The sequence below is a fragment of the Phoca vitulina genome, unplaced genomic scaffold, assembly GCF_004348235.1.
Source record: "Phoca vitulina isolate PV1807 unplaced genomic scaffold, GSC_HSeal_1.0 scaffold10, whole genome shotgun sequence".
Taxonomy (NCBI): Eukaryota; Metazoa; Chordata; class Mammalia; order Carnivora; family Phocidae; genus Phoca; species Phoca vitulina.
Window position 1 is genome coordinate 21,079,165 of NW_022589713.1, and position 25,306 is coordinate 21,104,470.

Genomic DNA, 25,306 nt, shown 5'->3' on the forward strand with positions numbered 1-25,306 from the left:
GTTATCAGGTGGCCGATTTTTGTTGCTAGAGTTTATTCTTTTTGTGAAAGTTCTTATTCATTTTCAAGTTAAATAAGATCTGACTTTTATCCCCAAAGGAACTTATATTTCAAACCCCTGATTTGAGCAGGATTTTGGTTTGAATTTGGGTTTGACTCATCTCTTTGATTAAAGGCTTATCTTCTAAATAACTTGTCTTAATAGTTACTCTTTCCCTTTCCAGACCTTCTAAATTTAGATAAATGAGACCAATTATCGCTTCCAGAATGTTCAGTTTCTACTCCAGTCCTAGAATTTGTTCTCTAAGAGATGTTGATTTCCTTCCTGTGGGATCATTTAAATTCTGCGGTTTCTCAGTGAGTGTCCTCACCCGAGGGGAGGAGGGCTGTAGGTGGGGCCTGCTGGCTGCTGGTTCACCAGGAGCCACAAGGGTGCGCATTTGGCCTCCTGGGAGCGTGGACATGGCCCACGGGCCCTTGCGAGCTGTGGGCAGAGGGCTGTCCTGCGGCAAGGCAGCTGGTGCCTGAACAAGTCCACTAGCGCATCGTGTCTGTGCATACCCAGGTAAGGGAGAGGGACCTCTGAAAATGTGCTGTAGAGACATGAAACCTGCAGGGGGAGGAGATTTTTTTCAATTCCTTTTCTTTTTTGTCATTTCCAGAGATGATCTTGAATCAATGATGGGGAGATATGGAACATCATTCATATATCACTTTAGTATATATTTAGTAGCCACCTGCTGTGGGCCAGGCACCAAGCCACACTGCGCATATGGGGTGAGCAAGAAGAGGTGCCCCCTGCCCTGATCCTGCAGTCAAGGTGAGGAGGAGTTTGCTGCTCGCAGTCGGGGGTGGTGGTGGGGGGTGGTTACACTCAAAATTCTCTTCTGCTGCCGAGAGAGTTGTTTCCAGCAAGATTTTAGAGCTTGGGAGGTCAGCCCTGGAACTGCTTATGATATTGTAAGCCCTAGAGGTGGGAGAAGGAACCAGAGGGCTTCCTTCCTCAGATGCCTGCCTGCCTCTCTCACAGAGTTCCAGCCCCATCAACCTGACTGCTCACTCGCCCTCACACCCAGACCCTCCCCACACAATGTGAGCCTGTGACTCTGGATCCCCAAGGCCCCAGCAGACAGAATTCATTTTGGGTGGACACAGTCAGCATAAGACTGACTCCAAGTCTTGTAGAATCTGAGATTGTTCCAGTGTGGTGGGGCTGAAGGTTTACTCTGCTTGATCCAAAGACACGAGGTTCACTAGCAGTAGGGTAAATAGATTTAGATGAAGAGTGACTGTTTACTTGCTTGAAAGTAGAATCATCAGAGTGGCCCAGAAGTCTGCATTTCTCTCCAAACAATGTGGGGTGACTACAGCATAAGCACAGACCAGCTTTGCTCAGAGAAGGAGCTCTTAGCTGGGATCCTGGGGCTGATCCCAGCTTTAGAGGGTTTCTGAGTGCCATCCAATCGTATATGAATTTTTTTGTGTGAGTGCGAGCATATGTGCATTTTTTTCTGAGAAGAGGGTCTGTGGTTTTCATCAGATTTCTGACAGGGTGTGGAGTCTGGAGTGAAGGGGACTTGATTCCATTCCTTGGTTCCTTCCTCTTTTACCAGCTGGGTTGGGGGAGTCATTTGGACTCTATCTTGATCTATAATAGGGTGAAATAACAGCACTTCTTTCAGAGGGCTGTTCTAAGTCAAAAATGAGAAAACGTAGGTAAACTATGAGGTTTGCAAACCATAGACTACTATACAAATGCCTGGGATGACCAGGTGGTTCCCCCACTTTTCCCTCCCCTCATTTTTCCCTCCCCACAACCTGGCTAATGTCTAACTGTTCTTCAAGAACCAGTTCCAGGAGCATTTCCAAAAAGCCTTTCCTAGGTGTCCAGCTTGCTCCATCGGGGTAAGATGCTGCTTCTCTGTGCTCCCATCACCCCACCCCCTTAGCTGACCTCTAATAACACATTTTACTGTATTGCAGTCATTTACTGACCTGGATACTGACCTTCTACCCAGATTGCACGCTCCTTGAAGACAGGGATGGTGACTTGGTTGTTCTCTCTGCATGGCACCATTTTAATGTCATTTTGTTCAATCGATAAAATGTTAGTTATTTTTAAATTGTGCTTTAATGAGCTAACTACTAATCATTTTTATCTATTCATCAAAGGCAGACTTAGTTCTTTTTACTATGTGTAAATGAAAGTGATAAAATGGAATCCTTTAAGAGCATCTTACCACTGTCTATTAGGTTGGCCTTCTAGCAAATTCGTCTGAATTAATGAGGGTGCACCTTCCTCTGTCGAGGGAAGCAGGGAATAAGGCAGTTGCATGCTGCCGTGTCAGGCTAGCGTCGTTGTGCCCGGCCGCAGTGACGGTCCTCCTTGTTCACAGAGCCGCCCTCGCCCCTCCAGCCCGTTACCTGTGGTGGTGCTGCCCATAGATAGAGATGGATAGGTCTGGGCTGGGAGCTACACAACACTGAGAAAGCACCCTTCCTGGCTTCATCTAGGCAGCACGTTGCAGGGGCAACAGGCCACCCCCCCAACCTGTCTCATGGCCCCTTTCTCAGGTACTGCCACCCTCTTAATTACCCTCCACCCCTTTCCTTTGCTATTTGCCGGCAGGTTACTCCCAGTAGCCATGAAGATTTGTCTTCCCGGGCTCTTCTCGGCCTCTCCAGGGCTCTCCTGTATTTTGTCTCCTGCTCCCGTTTTAGGAAGGACCCATGTTTTCCATCTTACCTGCTTTTATTTCTGTTACTGGAGGGGAAAAGGAATTATGTGCTTCCCACTGGCTTCAGCTCAGCTGGTACTAGACGTTGTGTAGACTGATGTAACGTTACCAAGGAGGAAATTATTAAAAGGACGAGGCTAATTTTCTAATTCACACCTGGAAAGCAAATCTGATGGTGCTTGCACAGATCTTTAATGAAATAACATTGTTTAAGAAGTTTCCAGAGAAATTCATCACTAATTGATTTTTGAACTGTGGAAAAAGATAACACAGAGAGATGAGATATTAGTCCCCGTCTGGCCTGACTCCCCCGCAAGCTTTCTCTTTGCCTAGTTCTCTTTCTCATGGAAAATCAATAGCAGCTTCCTGAATTGGCCTTGTGGACAGTGGGGCCCACAGAAGGCCCCATGTTTGGATGTGATGTGTTTTCTTTCTGCTTTGGTTTTTCTTTGTTTGGGTCCTGCTGTGAGGTCTTGGTGAAAGCCATGGGTTTCCACAGTGGAGCTGGGACATTCATTTTGTGACTTGAGTAAAAGGCAGTGAGTCGGAGAGCAGCAGGTTGGGTGTCCTTGAAAGAGGCAGTTCTGTAGTGGGGACGGGGCACAGCCCTTCCTTCATCCCCAGGGGCTTCCCAGCCTCCCTCATCCCCAGGATGCATTATATATATGTATGTATATATACATATATATATATTCTTTGAGAGGGACCACTGACATTATCTCATTTTTATGTTAAATATAAACAAAAGCAATTTTTAAATTTTGTTTTAAAAATTGACCTGGATGTTTATAGCAGCATTATCAATAATAGCTGAATTATGGAAGGAGCCCAAATGTCCACTGACTGATAAATAGATAAAGAAGATGTGGGGTGTATGCGCACAGTGGAATATTACTCAGCCATCAAAGAGAGTGAAATCTTGCCATTTGCAGTGACGTGGATGGAGCTATAAGTCAGAGAAATAGGTCAGAGAAAGACAAATACCATATGATCTCATTCATATGTGGAATTTAAGAAACAAAACAGATGATCACAGGGGAAGGAAGAAAAGAAAAAAGAGAGGGAGGCAAACCATAAGAGACTTAACGATAGGGAATAAATTGAGGATGTTGGAGGGATGTGGGCAAGGGATGGGCTAGATGGGTGATGGGCATTAAGGAGGGCACTTGTGTTGAGCACTGGGTGTTATATATAAGTGATGAATCAGTAAATTCCTGAAATCAGTATTACACTCTGTGTTAACTAGAATTTAAACAAGAACTTGAAATTAAAAAAAAAATTCAAAATTGACCTGAAACATGTAAGCCCATTAAAAACTTGAGTGCCAGCTCTGCAGAGCCAGCGCCATGATAAGTGGCCTAGCCCCTCGCCTAGCTTGCCATATTTATCTGTCCTTCCTCTGTAGAGTTTCAGATGCTACTGCTCCTGAGTGCTGGCTTCTGGGCAAGCCAGAGAGGAGGGCTTCTCTTCTTATCTCCGAGTGGATGCACACATGAGTTGTCTCTGAATTTAAAGGAATTATGTACATTGGTAAGGCCCTAGATCTCAGAAGAAAGAGCCTTGACTTAAGGGGCCTTTCTCCAAGTGTGGCTTGCAAATGAATCAAGGCAGGTTGACTCAACTTGAGGCACCATCCATAAATCCAGGCAGGGCCTCTGTTGGGGATGCAGCACGACCTCATTTTGCCCTCAAAGAGCTCACAACTAGTGAGATGAAAGAGTCATGATGGCGGCGGGGGGAGCTCAGAATGCTATGAGGTCCTTGAAGGCAGATGCTTTGCTCAATCCTGGAGGGCCCAGGAAGACTTCCTGGTGAGGGGCTGTCTGGGCTGAGCCTGGAAGGACAGACAGTTATGGGATGACACTCTTTAACCCTTTCCCCCAGGGAGCCTAATACATCCCCCAGTGGCCCCCACCTTAGCCTTTAATATGGGGAAATCTTATTTATTATATTGGGAGTATTCTTTGTATGAGTTGTCTACCTTTCTTGTCAACCTATATTTAACTCTACTCTGTACCCACTCCCCATACAAACTCTCATCTTTGCTTTTACTCAGGGATCTGCTGGACTAGTTCTCAGCAAAATAACGGTTCCAGAGTTCACTCTTGAATTGCTGTTTCCATTTTAACATTCCTAAAGAGGTTAATACAAGGGCAGGGGGATTTCAGACCCAAAGGCAGGTAGATGGAGGAGGCATTGTTAATGTGGACATTTCCTTGACTCTTCAAATTATGTTTCAGGGAACCAACTCTGGTTACTGGAAGGTTAGCTTTGGTTTGGGTGGTCTGGATATTGGATGCCTCTTGGAAATCTGGCTGGGTGTGTGAGTGGAGATGGGGAGCACTGTCTGGCCCACAAAGGTCAGTGTGGAAGCCTTGTTCTGCCAAGGTGATGTTGACTGAGCTAAGAACACTAGACTCAAGGAACATCTCTGCTACTGACCATTTTGGACAAGGTCTTGTCCCCTCAGTTCCTGCCTCTGTAAATCTCAAGTGTGGCTCCACCATTCTGGGAATGTCTGTAATGGATATATAATCGCTGTATTAGGGTTCTCTAGAGAAACAGAACTAGTGGGACATCTATGTATCTACACCTATATCTATATATCTATCTCACAGAAATTGGCTAATATGGTTATGGAGGCTGAGAAGTCCACATTCTGCTGTCTACAGAATGGAGAACCAGGGAAGGCCATGGTATAATTCAGTCTATGTCCAAAAGCCTGAGAACTAAAAACTCTAATGTCTGAGAGCAGGAAAAGATAGACATCCTAGCTCAAGAAGAGAGAGAATTCATGGTTCTCTTGCCTTTTTGTTCATTCAGCAGATTGGATGAAGCCCACCCACGTTGGTGAGGACTGCCCACATTCTTTACACAGTCTACTGAATCTAATGCTAATCTTTTCCAGAAGCACCTCACCTACACACCCAGAAGTAATGTTTTACCAGGTATCTGGGTATCCCTTAAGCCATTAACCATCACACTCATTCTTATTCTCAGGGCAATTTATGGAAACCCACTAGTGTCCTCCTAGGGAGTAGGTTTTATCAAAGTTGTACCCACAACCTTATATCACAACCTGTTTAAAACCTGTATTCTTTGTATGAGTTGTCTACCTTTCTTGTCAACCTATATTTAACTCTACTGTTAAAATGGAAACAGCAATTCAAGAGTGAACTCTGGAACTGTTATTTTGCTGAGAACTAGTCCAGCAGATCCCTGAGTAAAAGCAAAGATGAGAGTTTGTATGGGGAGTGGGTACAACCTGTTTGTGAAATAATATTGGTAACTATGATGTTAGTAATAACCTGAAATTGTATGGGATTTTTCTAGTTTCACACCCACGATCACTCTGGGTCTCCAGGTCATCCATACAAGGTGGCATATATTGAGCACCTACTCTAGGTACATTAGATGTATCACCTTTTTCAACCCTTCAACAGTTCTGTGAGGCAAATATTATTAACTAAATAGTTCAAATGAGGAATCTGAAGCTCAGAGAGGTAAGGTGTTTCGCCTAAGGTCACACAGCTGGTAGAAGTCTTTGGGGGAGAGTTTCATTCCAGAGCAGCAGTGTACCCACTTGCATCTTCTTTGAGCCCCTGTAATTCCAGTGACCTCTGAGCTGAGGATGCAGTGACAAGGGGGTGGAAGGGCTGTTGTGTTTTAGCTCCGAACACCCCATAAGAACAGGTCACTGCAAAATTCCTATGTAGTTTGGGCACAGGGCAGCATGACCTAGCAGAGTTGGATGAGCCTAGGGGAGGGATGCTATTCAGTGGAGCAGGGAGCTAAGGGTCTAAACTGGAGAGAAAGCATGAAGAAAGAAAATGAAAGCAGCTATGGTATCTGGTGGAGAGCAGTACAAGCAATGGAGCTTTTAGAGCAACTGAAGACAGGTCTGAATAGCTGAGAGAATGGCTTCAGAGGTGACGAAAGCTCCAACGAATCCTAAGGAAAAGAGAAGGAGAAAAGAATTGTTACTTCTTAAACAGCATAAAAGGAAATCAAAAGGGGACTTAAGGTCAGTGTCAAATATTTGGAAGGCAGTGGTGAGCTCTCATAGAATTCCAGTGAAGGCAGCATACAGAGGACTCTGGTTACATCAGTGCTTTGTAGCAGGTGGGAGTTTGGTTAGCCTCTAGGAAGGATTTCTTGGATGCAAGGTATTTTTCACACTGTAACAGACGTAGTCAAGCTACTGGTAGTCAAGAGGGTATCTGTCAAGCCACTTGGGTACCGAGAACCCTTGGACACTTTTCCTACATTTGGAGAATTTCTTGCCTTCTGAGTCTGTGCCTTCCCAGGAGAGAAGCCAGAAATGGGCTTTCCCAGTTTCCCTTGAATTAAGGTCCTCCCAACCAGATGCACCTGTGCCAGGCTTCAGTTGGGAGGCCACTGAGGTTAGGAAGCTGGTGTCAGGAGGAGTCCCTTCTGACCAGGGACTGGGCAGAGACATTGAGCATCCAGGGGCAGCTGTGGCAGGCTTTCTGGTGGAAACACAGGGCGCAGTGTTGTTGCTGGAATCTGTGGTTTCTATGCCAGTGGGGGTGCTGGCAAGGACCCTATGGGAACAATCTGGAGGGTGGCAAGGTTTGTCTATTGTTCCTGGTTTCAGGGCCTCTCAAAGATGCTGAATATCCTTTAATAAATTTCTTTTCCACTTAAATCAGCTACCGAGGGTTTTTTTATTTGCAATTAAGAACGTCGACTGGGGGGCGCCTGAGTAGCTCATTCGTTAAGCATCTGCCTTAGGCTCAGGCATGATCCCAGGGTCCTGGGATCGAGCCCCGCATCGGGCTCCCTGCTCTGTGGGAAGCCTGCTTCTCCCTCTCCCACTCCCCCTGCTTGTGTTCCCTCTCTCGCTGTGTCTCTCTCTTCAAATAAATAAATAAAATCTTAAAAAAAAAAAAAAAGAATGTCGACTGGTACAACAGGTAACTGAGAGAGCTTGTAGAGTCTCCGAGACTTTTAGGAATAGAAAAAGTGCTCAGCTGTCACTTCAGCATTATCAGAATTTGTGTCAATCAGGGTTCTTGGTTGCAAACAACAAAACCAACTCTAGGTTTTTGAAGCAGAAAAGGAATCTATCAGTGGTTCTGAGATTCAATGGGTAGCCAGAGAACCAGCTTTAAATATGGGCAGAAACTAAGAGCTTGAGTCAGAACCCTGTTATAACAGGGCAACTGGGCCAGGGTACGGTCTTTGCTGTACCAGGATACCACTTGACCTTCCATTAGACACCAGGAATTAGACACTCCTAAAGCTGCTAGGGATAAACCTGACTGTCCCAGCATCTTCATACCACTCACCCTAGCTTCTGGGTTGAGAGTTCAATTGTCTGCACTTCCAGGGAGTTGAGACAGGCAGAGTCTCCCCTCTTTGGGCTTCTGAGGTGGGAGGCTGGTCACTATACTCCACCAGTATTATACACAAAGCAGCATTACCTCAAAGAGAAGGGGCATTAGATAGAACAATAGTAGATGTCATACTAGGGCACGATCCTTAGCTCCTGGTGCTATGAGGTATTGAACTACAAGACATAAATGGAGGACAAACTCTTAACAGATGAAGACATCTTCATGCTGCAAAAATCAACAAAGTGGCAAAACCCCATTTTTTCATCCCAATTTTATTGTTTATTACATATTCTATCTTTTTTTTTTTTTTTTTAAACATTCTATTCCTTTGTCTTCATCCCAGAACAACTGCTGGGACAATGGAATCCAGTGCTCTAAGATCCATCCATCCATCCATCCATCTACTAAGCTCTGGGCATGCCCAAGACAGGTGCTGGTGGTGCAGACATGAATGAATAAGGCAGTTTCTACTTTAAGTAGCTCAGTCAGTGGGGGAGCTGCTACAAAGCAGACAATTACATGATAAGGTATGTTAGATTTTTTTGTTGTTGCAACGTAACAAAGTACCCTAAATTTAGTGGTTTAAAGTTAACTCACAGTTTTGTAGGTCAGAGGTCCACAATATATCTGCTCAGGTTGAAATCCAGGTGTTGGCTGGACTAAGTTCCTGTCTGGAGAAACTGTGGAAAAAATTCACTTCCAAGCTTATCTTTGTTGTTGGCAGAATACAGTTCCTTGAGGTTGTAGGACTAGAGTTCCCATTCCCATGTTGGCTGTCAGCTGGAGACTATTCTCAGTTCCTAGAGGCTGCTTCTAGGTCTTTGCTGTAGGCCCCCTGATCCCCATCTCAGAAATGGAAAACCTCCTCTTTGGGTTGAATCCCTCTTGTGCTTTGAATCTCTGACTTCCTCTTTTTTGAGGAAACTGCTTTTAAAGGGCTCTTGTGTTCAGGTCAGGACTACCTGGTTAATCCCTCTATTTTAAAATCAACCATATGGCATATACAATATGGCATTATGGGAGTGAAATCCATCATAATCACGGTCCCAGAGGTTATGCAGGGTGTGTACACGGGGGTTTGGGGGGGTAGGGTAGGATGGGAAATCTTATAGGCCATCTTAGAATCCTGCCTGCCACACAAGGTGAGATATGCAAAGTGGAGGTATACACAAGGAATGCTGGGAATACAGGGAGGGGTGTTGATCCTAGTTTTGGGGGTGGGGAAATTTGGAAAGTCTTTTTGGAGGAGTGTCATCTGCACTGAATTAAAGTTTGGTAAGGACTTAGCCCTGCAAAGTGAGGATTGGCCATAAAGACCATCCCAGCTAGAAGAAATGACTTTTGTGCGACCAGGGGTGTGACATAGTACAGTGTATTTGATAATAACAAGTTTGTTTTGCTAGACAGTAAATATTTTCCAAGGAAGGTAGTAGTCAGACAAGGACCTGGAAAGGCCCAGAGGGATCAGGTCAAAGAGGGCTTTACTATTCTGATCTGGGGGAGTCAGATATTTGGGCCCCAGCCTGGAATTTCTGATTTGGGATAGGGCCTGAGAGTTTGCATTTCTAACAAGTTCCCGGGTGCTGCTGCTGGTGCTGGTTCAAGACCGCACCCTGAGAAATTGCTGCTCTGGAGAATGAATGGGAAGAGAGCAAGACTGGGGGCCCGGTAGGGGGTCACGGTGCCAGTCCAGCAGGAGATGTGAAGGCTCTGGCTGGGCTCAGGGCTAGGGAGGTGAGGGTGGAGATAGTGTGGAGGGAATGGGATTTGGGAAAAGCCTTAGGAAGCCATGCTGGGGTGTGGGTGTAAGAGGCAGGGTCACATTAGGGCTGGCCCCCATGACAGAGCTAGAAGGGATCTGAGCAGTTATCAGGTCTAGTCGTCCCATTCCTCTGATGGCAGTGTGGTGCCCAGAGAGAGCAAACAACCTCTTCAAGAGCACATGGAGTTGGTGTTGACACTGGCATATGGGACCCAGATACCCTAGCCTCCATGATGCAGCCTTTGTGAGTTACTTTGGAAAAAAGAAAACAAAATACAAGGAAGGCAGCTCCCAGGCCTCCTGGCGTCTCCTTGTCAGCCTCATTCCTGTGGCTCCTGGCTTCCCTTGCCTGCTCCTTGGCCAACCAGGCTTCCTGTAAAGGTCACTGCCACCTGTGTACAAGAGGAACAGCGTCCCTCCCCTGGACACCAACGTGTAAGGGATCCTGAAAGAGAGGTCAAACTTATCAAAGGTGTTTTAAGTCCTCTAACTGATTTCCTTTCAGCCCTGGGCTCTTGGTTGCAGGAGAATTTTCATGGCTGAGAGAACCTACTAGTGACAAATTTGCTGAAGCGTGGAGACAAGATTGGGAAATTACAGCACGCTCCTTGGATTTCCAAAGGGACAGATACCAAACGCGGACATTCCTTTTCACACACAAAATGTTGGTGTGCACACGCATGCGGTGGAGATCAATCCTAACCCCCAAAGGCCCCTTTGTCTCACTGAAGCGCTTATTAAATGAATCTGTGTTTCCACTGGCAGCTCAGAGTCATCTAGAAAGAGAACACAATGCCATGTCGGTCAGTATTTGTTACTGTCAGAGCCTTCCTCGCAGTCGGCCCCACGTTTATTGTCTTTTTGGGGCCGTTTTATCCATTTTCTGTGGGCAAAGTCATTAATCTTCCTCCTGGCTCGGGTGCTGTGCATCCCTGACAACCAGGGTCCCGGCTTCCTGGGCTGCTGGGTAGGGGCACCTCCCAGCCTCCGCCTCGTGGTGCTGGTGCTTTGACTAGAGTGAGGAGTGAGCAGAGCCATAAAGAGGATTGAGAGGAGGAGGGGTGCAGATGTCTGTGGCTCTCGAAGGCACTGGGGATCTGCGGCAAAGGTCATTCTGTTTTTGAATCATCTACAGTGCACCCTGACACCAAAATACACTTAGTTCTATGCAGAATCACTTGATAAAGAGGCTAATGAAGTGGAAAGATGTCAGCGGAGCTAAGCGGGCCAGGCTCTCGGGGATGCACCATGATTCAACCTTCTGTTTCCATGGAAACCAGAGAGGCTTGGCTTCTTTCTCCCTCTCCTTCATTTTGGAAGGTCTCTCCTTGGTAACCTTGACCCTTTCACATTGGCAGGCAGAGATAAGGAATTCCATTTTCTCTTATCTGGTCATGGTTGGCTGGTAGACACTGATGGGTCTGTGATGGGGGAGGGGTGCTGGCCAGGGGCTCTGGAGTGCCTTAATTCAAATGCATGAAGTGGAGGGTGGGAGGCGATAGAAGAAGAACACAGTTAATTAAGGTTGATATTGCAGAGAAGGTTGTTTTCTGAATAATAAATTCTATGGGCTTCAAAAACAAGTCCAATTAAAGGAGTGCAAAAAGGAGAGACGTTGAAGGACAGAGGAGGACAGGTTTGGTCAGGGGCTGTTTTTTGGGGGGTGGGGTGAGGGATATTGGCTGCACCTAAGGGGACCCTTCTATGCTGGGATCTTGCTACTCGGAACAAATACTGTTTGATGATAGCTTGTGACATTGCTGCCCATACAAACGCCCTTTGCTTTGAGCATCGGGGTCATTTGTGGCCTCAGCTAATGCAGAAGGGCTTTGAAGTTGATCCAGATGGGAGAGCTGGCTTTAGGTTGCTATCAAGGAGAGGGATTTTTTTTTTTTTTCAATTGAGGCTCATAAATGTTTCTCCTGGGCAGGTGCCTTCTCCAGCCGTGTTGTACATCACTCTCAGTTCGAGTGCCCCCTATATTCTTATGCGCTCTGTGTCTTCTGGAATAAACTATTGATTGAGAAAAATCTATTTATCCCTGGCTGGTCAAAGCTTTGTGCTCCTTGGTATTGGTCATCCATTCTTGGATCAGACAGAGGAGGGTATGGCCAAAGGCATGTGGTGCTAATATGGTAGCCCCCTGATCCATCCCCTCCCCTCAATAGCAACTATGGCATAAGTTCTTAGAGAAGGAGTTAGAATCAGGTTCCCCAAAACATCTTTGCTATAAGACTCCTAACTTAACCTTTAACTTACAACCTCAGAGAACGAGTGTGTATTTTTAAAAATTATTATTGTAAAGGCAAAAATCTTAGCATGTCTTCTTCCTGTAGAGTAAGAACCTTATTTTACAACTGGGAATCAGGAAACATATCCACAGGTGTATGCAGGAGCTGAACGAGATCAAATTTGGCTTGGCTCCCCAGGAGCAAGCTCTCTACTATTAAAGGTGGGCTCTCAGCATTCTCCTAATCCACCCATTCTTATCACATTCTAATTGATGGTCCCACTTGGAGCTAGGGTAAACTGGGAAAAGGGCTGGGGGGAGTGACATTCCCTCTTCTCCAGCTAGTTGAAAAATGGCTTAGAGGAACACTGAAAGCAGAAGGGCTTTTTCTTAGCTTCACCTAGACTGTGGGCAGACTTCCTGTGTATGATTCATCAGTAATGGACTGGTCAAATAAATCATACTACGTCTATAATGGAATATAACACAGCTACACAAAACCATGAAGAAACTGGAAGGATATGGAAAGCTTTCCAGGGTTGATTATGAAGTGAAAAAAAGCCAGAGCAGAGCACTGTGTGTGTTAGGTTTTGACTCCTATTAGAAAAAGGAGAAAAACAAAAATATATCTTTATATATGCTTGCATTTACATAAAGAAACCAGGTAGTACACGCAATAAATAACTACAAAATAAAAATAAAAATGAAATAAATGACTCATGGAAGAATGGGGTTGAGAAGTGGATGAATGGGTTAAAGGACTGAGAGAGTATATACATTAATTTTCAATTTAATTTTTGAACCATGTAACATTTATTAGCTAGCTATTTGAAAATTGAATTATAGAAAACATATAGTTAAAATTACAAAATGGAAAATGAAAATATAGAAAAGGGCAGGAAAAACCAGTGAAATCTCCTTTAAAATATTTTTGCTTATATTCTTACTTTGGGAATTCTTTCTCTCTTTCCTTTCTTGCTCCCTCTTGTTTGTTTCCTTCTTTTTTGCCTTGTTAGAGAAGGGATTTGAGATGACTTGGTGAAGAAAAAGAACATATAACACAAAACTGATTTGTAAAAGTTTTCTGATTCACCCCTAGCATGCCTATGTGAAAGGGGCAACAAAGATCCCCCCTTCCCATGAAGCAACTATAAAACTGGATAACACTAACAAAAAACAACCATTTAGCTTACTGGTAATAGAGCAAAGCATTTATTCATGAAAACAATTGAATTTTGGTTAAGAATGGTAGAAGTTTGTGGTATTCTTGCATGGGGCTGCTCCCATCCCCCCTCCACCTCTACAAGTAGTTTACTAGTTGTAGGTAAGGAAGGCCATAAAAACCAGTTGTTTGCTGCCACTTCCAGAAGAGGCTTACCTGATTTGGACTGTGGTCAATTAAAGTGGTGATCTTGGCAGCAAGAAAACAGGGAAGGCTAGTGGCTTTGATAGTCAAAGTTTGTGGGTCTCTTTGTGGCATGCAATGAACTAACAGATTGGTTAGAAATTTAACAGGAAGTTTTGGGAGTGAGACAACCATAATAGGCTTGGTATGTTCTCTGCATACCCTGGGTTAACTGAGGCTGTGCATATGAACAGAAGAAACGGGAGTGAGCCTAAGCCATCTGCACATCCTTGGCCAGTAGAGCCTGGGCTCATGTACTGAGGAGTATGTGAGACAACCTGAGAGGGCCTGGCAGAAAGTAAACTCCAGGAGAGACTTGAAAATGTCCTGAATTTTGAATGAGCTCCCTAGCTCACACGCTGATCCATCAGCAGAGAATGGAAGCCTTTCTGGCTCAAGGTATTTGAGCACAACCTGTAACTGAACAGACATTAGAGTGAACTTTAGGAAGCTAGGCTTAAAAATGAAAATAAAAAAATCAGAACAAAACTGAACAGAAACATCAGAAACCAGACACTACGGAGAAGACAGACCTCACAGACCTAGTCTAGGCAAGTTACTCAACAGAGAAGCAGAAAAATCAATGATAGCAACAGTATCTTTAGGGGTGGGTGGGTGGGGAGGAATCAGAATCCAGAATTGCTAGAATATATCATCTAAAATGTCCAAGATTCAATAAAAAATTATGACACATGCCAATAATCAAGAAAATCTGACTTACAGTATGGAAAAATAAAGCAGTCAATAGAAACTGAGTTTCTTCAGATGTTGTATTTGATGGATGAAGACTTCAAATTAGGTATTTTAAATACTTTAAAATAACTAAAAGAAATCACACTCAAAGAATTAAAAGTAGAATAACAAGGATTTAGTGAAAAGTGAATCTCAAGAAAAATATGGCAATTAAAAAAATTCTTATTTGAAAGGTAAAATAACTTAAGTAAAATTTCACTAGAGTGGCTAAATAGCAGAAGACTGAATCCCGCAAATTGGAGGTAAATCGACAGAAATTACCCAAACTGATTTAACAGGGAGAAAAAAGGTCAAAGAAGAATGAATACAACCTCTGTGACCTGTGAGCCAACATCAAGTATACCAACATATATGTAATAGTTATCTCAAAAAGAGAGGAAATAATGGTCAAAAACTTCCCAAATTTGATGAAAAACATTAATTTACTGTTTCAAGAAGCTTGGTAAAACCCAAGCATAACAAAAGCAAAGAAATACACAAATAGACAGCATAATTGTGATACTGTTGAAAGCCAGAGAAAAGAGGAAATATTGAAAACAAAAACCGAAAAGCAATTTCTCATGTACGGAGAAGCAATATGATCGCTAACTTTTCATTGGAAACAATGGAGTCTGAAGATAGTGGAATGACATATTTAAAATATTGAAAGAAAGAAAAAGTTTCTAAATCTAACAAAAGTATTCTTTAAAAATGAAGACGAAATAAAAACATTCCCAGATAAACAAATATTGAGAGAATTTGCTGCTAGCAAAGCTGCCTTACAAAAAGTACTAAAAGAAATCCTTTGGGTTGAAAGGAAGTGACAGCAGAGGCAACTTGAATTCACAGAAAGAAAGGAAGAGCTCTGCAAAATGGCAAATGTTCGAAAATTAAAAGACATACTCCTAAATAACCCATTGGTCAAAAAAGCAATCGGAAAAGGACATTAGAAAGTATCTTGAACTGGATTAAAATAGAAAGACAATGTATCAAAGTTTATAGGATGAAAATAAAGCAGCACTTACAGAGAAATATATAGCTCTAAATGCTTATATGAAAGGAGAAGAAAGGTCTTAAGTCAATAACCTAAGCTTCTCCATTAAGAAATTAGAAAAAAAGGTAGAGTAAAACTAAACCCAAAGCAAACAGAAGGGAGTAAATAATAAAGAGCAAAGTGGAAACCAATAGAATAGAAAATAAAAAGTAAATGGGACGCTTGGGTGGCTCAATCAGGTTAAGTGTCTGCCTTTGGCTAATGGCATGATCCCAAGGTCCTGGGATGGGGTCCTGTGTCCAGCTCCCTGCTCTGCAGGGAGTCTGCTTCTCCCTCTGCCCCTCCTCCCACTCATTCTCTCAGTCTCTCTCTCTCTCTCTCAAGTAAATAAAATCTTAAAGAAAAAGAGAAGATAAAAAGTAAATGAAAAAAAGTTGGTTCTTTGAAAAGATTAAAGAAGTTGAGAAAAATCTTTATTGGTTTTCTGTTGCTGCTGTAACAAGTTCCCACAAGTCTAGTGGCTTAAAAAACATAATTTCATTTATCTTACAGTTCTGGAGATCAGAAGTCTGACATGGATCTCAAGTTGTTGGCAGGGTGAATCCCTTTCTGGAGACTCTAGGGAGAATCCATTTCCTTTCTTTTTTCAGCTCAAGAGGCCATAAACTTTCCTTGGCTCATGGCCCCCTTCCTGCATCTTTAAGGCCAACAACGTCAGGCCAGCTTCTTCTCACACTGCCATCTCTCTGTCTCTTCTTTTCATGCCTCCTACTACTTTTTAAGGACTCTTGTGATTACATTTGGTTTACTAGGATAATCCAGGATAATCTTCCTATCTTAAAGTCAGCTGATTAAAGACATCTGTAATTCCATTTGCAACCTTAATTCCTCTTTGCCCTGTAACATAATATATTAATGAGTTCCAAGGATTAAGATGTGGACATACTTGGAGGACCATTATTCTGCCTACCACAAGCCTTTAGGTTGACTGATCAAGAAAATAAGAGAAACACAAAATCGTGAATAAAAGAAGTAAAATCACTATTGACCAAACAGAAACTAAAAGAACTGTAATTAAGGGGAATAGTATGAATGACTTAATGCCAGAAAATTCAACAACAAAGATGAAATTAAGAAACCCTGCGAAAGACACAAATTATGAAAACTGACTTAAATAGAAAATCTGAGTAGGCTGGTAATAAGTAAAGAAATAGAATTAGTAATTTAAAATCTTTCACAAAGAAAACCCTAAGTCCAGATGATTTCTTTGGTGAATTCAGTCCAATATTTAAAGAATTCAACCCTTTAAAAAAATAGAGAAGGTAGGACTAATTCCTAACTCGCTATATGAGGCAAATATTACCATAATACCAAAGCCAGAGAAAGACATAAAAAGAAAAGACTTCTATCTCCTGTGAACATAAATAAAAACTTGTAAACAAATATTAACAAACTGAATTCAGCAGTATATAAGAAGTATTATACACCATGACCAGATAGTATTTATCTAAGGTATGCAAAGTTTGTTTAACGGCTAAAAAATCCATTAATGTAATACATGATAGTAATAGAATATAAGACAAAAACTAGATGATTATCTCAATAGAGGTGGAAAATCATTTGACAAAAATTCGGCACCCTTTCATGATCAAAATACTAAACAAAATAAGGGAATTTCTTCCACCTTATAATGGGAATCTATAAAATACTTAGAGCTAACTCCATATTAAATGCTGAAAGACTGAATTCTTTCCCCATAAAATTGGGAATAAGGAAAGGATGTCCACTCTTGCTACATGTGTTCAATGTTGTACTGGAGGTTTTAACTAGTATAATAAGGCAAAAATGAATGAATAAATGAATGAGTGAGTGAGTGAATGAAGGCATTTAGATTGGAAAGGTAAAAGTAAAACTGTCTTTAGTCACAGATGGTATGATCTCATATATAGAAATTCCTAAGGAATCCACACAGAAACTACTAAAACTGTTAAACAGGTTTAGCAAGGTTGTAGGATATAAGATCAATGTATAAAAATTAGTTGTGTTTCTATATATCTTAGCAACAAACCAAAAAATGAAAATCTTCTTAATATCATTCACAGAAGAACCAAAAAGGATAAAGTACTTAGGAATACATTTAGCAAAGGAGTGTAATATTTGTTCAATGAAAATTACAAAGCATTTCTTAGAGAAATTAAAGCATATCTAAATAAATGGAGAAAAATTCCATGTTTAGGAATTGGAAGACTCAAGATTGTTAACATCTTAATTCTCCCCAAATTGACCTATGGATTTAATGCAGTCTCAAAAGCCCAGCAGAATTATGGGGAAATTGACCAGCGAATCCTAAAATTTACATGGAAATACAATTTTGAAAAAAAAAAAAAAAACAAGATTGGAGGGCTTACTTGATTTGTAAACTTAATATATAGGTACAATAATCAGAATACTGTGGTATTGATATAAGGATAGGCATATAGATCAATGGGACAGAATTGAGTCTCTTTACATCCTAGTCAATCGATTTTTCAAAAAAGGTGTCAAGATAATTTAATGGGAAGAAGAATAGTCTTTTTACCAAATGGTGCTGGGACAACTGAATATCCATCTGGAAAAATAAAAATGAGCTTAGACATTTACCTTACATCATACACAAAAATTAACTGAAATGATCAAAGACCTGAATGTAAGAGATAAGCTGGAAAACTTCTGGAAGAAACATAGAATGTTTTTGTGATGTTAAGTTAGGCAAAGTGTCCTTAGATATGATATCAAAAGCTTAAGGCTAAAAAGAACAAAAATGAAAAATTGGATTTCATTAAAATTAAAACCTTTTCCATTTCAAAAGACACCATTAAGAAAATTCAAGGACAAGCTACAGACTTGGAGAAAGTATTTGCATATTATATATTTGATAAAGGGCTTCTATCTAGAATATGTAAAGAACTCCTAAAACTCAGTAATGAGCAGACAAGCCAATTAAAAAATGGACAAAACACTTTAATAGATACTTCACTAAATAGTACATACATATGGCTCTGAAATACAAGAAAAGGTTATCAACATTATTCATTAGGGCAGTGCAAATTAGAAATACAATATGATACCTGTACACCATCACTAGAACAGCTAAAATTAAGAAAGCAGATGATATGAAGTGTTGGCCAGGATGTGGAGAACCTAGAACCCTCATACATTGCTGGTGGAAATTTTAAGTTGTATAGCTACTTTGGAAAATGCTTCAGCATTTTCAAAGGTTAAAAAAGAAAAAAAAAAAACAAAACTTACCCTGTGACTCATCATTTCTATTTCTAGGACTCTACCCAAGAGAATGAAAACATGTGTCTATACAAAGACTCATGAGAATGTTCATAGCAATATTATTCGTAATAGCCTCAAACTGGAAACAATCCAAATGTCTATCAACTGGTTAGCAAGGAATGGTGAAACAGAAGTGGTATATTCCTACAATGGTATACTATTCAGCAATGAAAAGAAATGATGTACAATGTGGATGTTATGTTGTACGCTACAACATAGATAAACCTCCAGACTGTTAAGTGAAAGAAGCCAGTTGCCAAGGACTTCATGTTGTATGATTTCATTCATATGGAATGTCCAGTTAGGCAAATTTGTATAGGCAGAAGGCTGATCAGTGGTTAACTGGAGTTGAGGGTGGAATGGGGATTGACTACAAATGAATTTGAAGGAATTTCTTTGGGTAATGAAAATGTTCTAAAGCCAGATGGTGGTGATGGTTGCATAACTCTATAAAGTTATTAAATGTTATTGAATTGTATGCTTACAGTGGGTTAGTTGTATGGTATGCAAATTATACCTATAAAGCTGTTTTCTTTAAAGAATTCCTTTCAAAGAAAAAATCAGGGTAGAGGAAATGAGATAGTGCTATACAAAATGTGTTTTGTGAAAGCCTCTATCTCAGTTAACCAAATGTGTTATAGTTTCTACTAGTCAGAGCATGATCAAAGATCTGTAAAATCAAAGCCATTGAGAAACAACTATTCTTGCTATTGAATCCTGAGATAAATTTCTTTGGCTGAATTAATTTATTCATTTATTCATAAATATTCATTGTGCCTGTGTTATGTGCGAAGCACTATGTTAGGTTCTGGTTGTATAGGAGTGAACAAAACAGTCATGGTTCTTACCTTCTTGGAGTTTTGAGTCTAGTGGTTCCTCCCAGGTATGGTGTCTTAAGCATTTTGAAAACATGAGTTGGATTTTACTGTATTTTTAACTTTGTATTTTGTTTTTTTTTTAACTTAATATTATATCAGAAGCATCTAATCTTATCTTTAAAAGCTCTTCATAAACCTTATTTTTATTTGCTGCAGCCTTTACTGCAACATGCCTTGATGTTGAACATTTAAATTGTTTCCAGTTTATTGTTATTATACATAATGCTCCAAAGAATTTCTTTGCAAATGAATCTTTGTTTTCCTTCTTTTTTTTTTTTTTTTCCCTCAACTAGAATCTCAAAAGAGATACTGGATCAATGTTAGAAATAAAGATCTTGATATATAAGGTCTTGATACTTATTGCCAAATTGTTTTCTGGAAAGGTGGTATCAGTTTGCAATTCCACTAGCAAGGTAGAGGGCTTGTCATTTTCTAAGACACCGGGCTAGGTTGGAGGATGAACCACAGTCCATAGAAGTGAGCCATGCCCTTAGCTATGAGGAATGGGCCCTGGTCATAGGCATTTAGTGCTCTCAGAAGAAACCTCAGAACACAAATTCCTTACCAAAGGCTGAGTTAATTCCTGGCTGAGCTCTGTTCTCTCTCAGGCTGCAGAAAAGTGGCTAGACCAACAAGACCCAGGCCTCAAATGAAACTCAGAGTGGGGCAAGGCAAACCGGCCCCAATAAGAAGGGAAGAGCGTTATGGACAGAGCAGCCCACATCAAGCACAAGGAGATGAAAAGAAATGACAGAGCAACAAGGCAAACATACCACAGGAAAACCAGTTAGTCAGAAAGTCAGGTGTGGGTATGGAAAAGTCAGGTGAAATCTGGAAGAAACATAAATATGGAGATAGAAGTAACTTCCACATGAATGTTTTCCTTTAGAGAATATATTAGTAGGAATATAAATGTGATAAAACAAGAGCTGAAAGATGAGATGATAAAACTACAGAATGAGTTATAAAAGGAGACCGCAGACCTAGGGAATAAATTGAAATAAAGTAATATAAAATAGGAATAGAATAGACATAGCTAAAAACTGAATTAATGGAGTGAAGGGAAAGCTGGAGATGATCATACGGAATACAGAGGGAAGAGAAAAAAGAAATTAAATAATTAGAAGAGGAAGTGAGGCAAAGATGATTCAAAATAAGGTAATGGGTCCCCGCCATAGACAATGCAACAAAGAGGAAGAATTCAAAGATACAAACCTGAAGATCTGCATGTGGCCGGGTATACCACATACCAAGAAGAACAGATTGAGAATGACCGCCATCAAGAATTTTTCTAGGTTAAATTATTGAATTCATAAAATAAAGAAGGAGTTCCTCAGGCATCTAGGCACAGAGTAGTCCCTGCCAGTGCGAAAGATTCGGCTGTTCTCCAATGCACCATAGTAACGCAAAGATAATGGAGCAATGCTTATAAAGTTCTGAGGTTTGGAAAATGAGACCTAAGGAAAGTCTGTGCAGCCAAGGAGATGCCCATATATGAAACAGTCTTGAATATGAACTCGCAGCCAGACTTGAGCACTCACTTTATCTGCTTGCATGAAACCAGAGCTCTTGGCTGATGGGATCAGGTTTGGTCAGGTGAGCAATAGAATAGAATGGAATAGAATGCTATGATTACAGATTTTGGCGAAGTAAAGCCAACCTAAATTGCAGATGTTGCAAGGTGGGGCAGGGGAGGGAAAGCTGGAGGAAATGTGAGAGTATTATCATCCCCACACTGTTTGGAGCAGGGAGTTAGTCAAGATTATTTAAAATTCTAGTTAAAAAATATGACTGTAATCTCTTAATGGTTTTCATAATATTTAAAATTTTCTTTAACCTTAGAGTAATTTTTTTTAAAGATTTATTTATTTATTTGAGAGAGAGAGAGAGAGAGAGAGAATGAGAGCACATGTAAGCAGGGGGAAGGGCAGAGGGAGGAGAGAGAGAATCCCAAGCAGACTGCCCGTTGAGCATGGGGCCGGACATGGGGCTCCATCCCATGACCCTGAGGTCATGACCTGAGCTGAAAGCAAGAGTCAGATGCTCACCTGACTGAGCCACTCAGGTGTCCCTAACCTTAGAGTAATTTTTAAGAAGTTAATATCTCTCAGGGGTGAAGAAACATTTGATGTACTGTAGATCTTTCAGATTTTCTCCAGTTTCTCTTTTGTTAAGTTCAAGAAAATAATTAAATTTACAAATTAAATCACAAATTTTAATTTACATACAGTTATCTCATTTTTAGAACTCTCTGGCTGTCTCTCTCCCCATCTTTCCTTTTTTTCCTTTCCTAACATCTGTATAAATATAAATAAAAATGCAAGGAGGATCACAATGTATTAACACTGATTATTTCTGATTGGTGAGATTCCCAGTGATTTGTTGATTTATTTTTTGTACTTTTCTGTACATCTTGCATTTTAAAATAATGAGTATGAATCATTATATAACATTTATTATTGTTCCAAAATGTTATACATGTTCTTTGCAGAAAATTTGAAACATACAGATAAGAAAAGGAAAAAATCTGCCATCCAAATATATCTAGATATGGTGGCCTGTTCTGTTGGTGGTTGCCAATGAGCATTGCTTCTGGGTATTCATGCCTTTGTGTGGACCCTTCCCACATTGACTCTGGGCTTGGTCATGTGTGATCATTAATTTTATTTGTCAACTTGGGTAGGCTGTGGTGCCTAGTTGTTTGATCAAACACAAGTCTTGGTGATGCTGTGGAGGTATTTTTTTTAAAGATATGATTAATGTTTAAATCATACCAGACTTTGAGTAAAGCAGATTACTCTTTTATATTGTGGGTGGGCCTCATCTAATCAGTTGCAGGCCTTCTTAAGAGAACAAAAACTAAGGTTTTCCAAAGACAGAATTCTCCTCAAGACCTGCCCGAGTTTCTAGCCTGCTGCTTTGTGGAATTCAGACTCAAGACTGTAGCAGCCACTCTTACCTTAGTTTCCAGTCTGTCAGCCTACCCTAAGATTTCAGATGTGTGTGTGTGTGTGCGTGTGTGTGTTTGTGTGTGTGTGTGTGTGTGCGTGTGCACGCATGAGCACGCATGTACACACACATACCCTATTGGTTCCGTTTTTCTGGATAGCTGTAATACACCATGTGACTATCTTTGGCTAATGGGATATTAGCAAATGTAACACTAGCATAGACTTAACAAATGCTTGCATGTTTGGGGTTATTCTTTTGGAACACTTCCTCTTGGAGTGCTGAACTACCATGTGAAGAAATCTGGATGCTCTGTTGGAGAGAGAGACAGAGAGAAACGGAGGTTCAGGCAACCCCTGACTGTTCCAGCCATCCCATCTGTGGTACCAGACAGGTGTTGGAAGCCCTCTTAGATATCCAGTCTCAGTTGTGCCACCAGGTGATTTGCAGCTGCTTCACGAGAGACCTCAGGAGAGACCAGCAGAAAAACTCTCCAGACCAGAATCATGAACAAATAAATGGTTATTGTTTTAAGTCCCTAATTTTGGGGGCAGTTTGTTATTTAGTAATGGATAACTTAATATGACTATAGTTACCATTTTGGCATGTGGAATTTTGGTCTTTTAATATAATTTGAACATTTTAATAAAATTGGAATCATACTCTATAATTTTACATCATGCGTTTTTGGTGCCATTAAGAGTAGTTTCCCATGTTTCTAAAAGGTTTTTTTTTTTTAACCTCCGTTTTAGCAGTTGCATAGTTTTTTTTTTGTTTTGTTTTTGTTTTTTTTTTTACTGTTTCCTGTTATTGCACAGTTTGATCATTTTTATTAACATAATATTTAAAATTTAATACAATAATATAACCATTTTGCTATTGTAAACAATACTATGATAAATGTTCTTGTATATATTACCAGAACCACCCATCTAAGTGGCTTCTCTATTCCAGACTTGTGAAAACTGTGTGAGATAATAATGTTTATTATTTTAAGCCACTAAGTAATGGTATAATTTCTTCTGCAGACACTGGTAGTTACTAATATAGGCCCCGTTGGGACTTCCGGGTTTTTCATCTTTGAAGTAGGAAAACCTGCCACATGTTTGCTTCCTTGTAACCCAGCTATTAACACTGACTGACTCTACCAGTATTTATGGAGGGAGAATTTGGACAAATATACCCATACACACTTCTTGGGCCTTTTCCTTCACAACAGGGTCTTCACTGACCGCCCATATCCTGAAGACTCATTACTACTCCAGCCCTAGTTTTTAACCTGCACAGATATCAGGCTCTTATCTCCAACTGTCCACCTCCTATCATCTCCTCTTGGATGTTCCTCATCTCCTGCTGTAATCTTTTCCTCTCTTATTTGTCTTGACTGAGAGGTGGGGCTAGGTTGGATGTGGAGTAGGGATATGACACTGTTTTAGTTATCTGTTGCTGTGTAACTGATACAGTTTTGGAATGTTGTTGAGGTCTAGAGCCAAAGAATTCTTGAGACATCTTTGGTCAAAAAGGTGATTTTATTAAAGCATGGGGACAAGACCCATGGGCAGAAAGAGCTGCTGCACCGGGGTTGTGAGGAATGGCTGATTATATATTTGGTTGCTGGGGGAGGTAAGGAAAAGGGAGGTGTCCAAGAGGACGTTCATATGCTAAAGAAGACTCTCAGGATACTGGAGGCCTAGCTATTGTCAAGCTTAAGTTGTTTTTCCCTCTAGCAAACCATTAACATTGAGACAGTTGGGAGCTTCTTAGAGGAATGTTACATTCTTCCTATCACAAGTCCTTTTCAATGGGCTGCAGATCATAAAGAAATTTAATTTTGTTTACATTCCCTTCTGCCTCTGTTTCCCACATCACTCATGGAGGGCAGGGTGATGTTAGGGTTCCAGGAAATTGAATCTGTGGGTCTCTGGAAGTTAGACTATTGATAAGAATGCTTTTTTCTTGTAAATCACTAAGCCATCTGTAAACTGGTGGAGATTCCTGTCCTGCCAAATGTGATCTCTATCAGTTAACCATTTCTTTTTCCCTCCCATTAGCTTTAGGGCAGTCAGGAGTACCTGAGGAATGTCGCACATATCCCACCAGGGAGTGGGGTGGGGGGTTGCTGGGTGTCAGCTTGTGCTTTGCCCTTAGCTTGCCTTCTGCTCCTTCATCATAACAATTTACCCCAAAACTTAGTGGCTTAAAACAATAAGTGTTATTTGCCCAGGTTCTGAGACTCAGGAGTCTGGGAGTGGATTATCTGTGTGTTTCTAGCTCAGCATCTCTCTTGCCGTTACAATCAAGATGTTGTCTGGGACTGAAGTACTCCAAAGACTTGCTTGGGCTGAATGGCCTGCTTCCAAGATATCTCACACCCTTGGTTGTTGGCCAGAGGCTTCAGGTTTTTGCTACCTGTAGGAAGGAGTCCTCCATTCCTCACCACATGGACTTTAACAACGGGTTGCATAAGAGTCTTTGCAATGTGGTAGCTAGCTTCCGCTGGAGGAAGTGATCCAGGAGCAAGGCAGAAACCACAATGTCTTTGATGATCTAGCCTTGAAAGTCACATGCTGTCACTTCGCCCATAGTTTCTTGATCATACAGACCAACCCTGAAACAAAGTGGAGGGGAATTATGTAAAGCTGTGAACATTGGGGTGGAATAGGGGTCTTTCGGAGCCATCTTGGAGATTGCTGATCACAGACACTATTGTTGGGCCAGTGGTTTTGAGATTGAGACAACTGGGGCTCCTACAGGGCTTCCAGGTCAGTTGTGCCAGGATGAAGTGTTTGAGGCCAGATCACTTAATTGAGATAGGATAAAATGAGAAGGGGGGGCAAGGTGAGAGCCAGAGTGGCATAAGGGGCCGCCAAGTGAGTAGCTTTGTATATTTAACCTAAATGTGTGTGTATGAGAGTTCCCTGTGGAAAGGCCCAAACTG

At 41.3% G+C, this 25,306-nt stretch overlaps 1 long non-coding RNA gene across 1 annotated transcript in view; it reads left to right on the plus strand.

The window, feature by feature from the left end:
- The first annotated feature begins 402 nt into the window (after positions 1-402).
- LOC116635010 overlaps positions 403-25,306 on the plus strand; it is a 172,733-nt gene continuing 147,829 nt past the window's right edge. The window contains exons 1-2 of the long non-coding RNA XR_004300088.1: positions 403-564; positions 662-819. This is a non-coding gene — a long non-coding RNA (uncharacterized LOC116635010). The remainder of the gene's footprint in view (positions 565-661; positions 820-25,306) is intronic.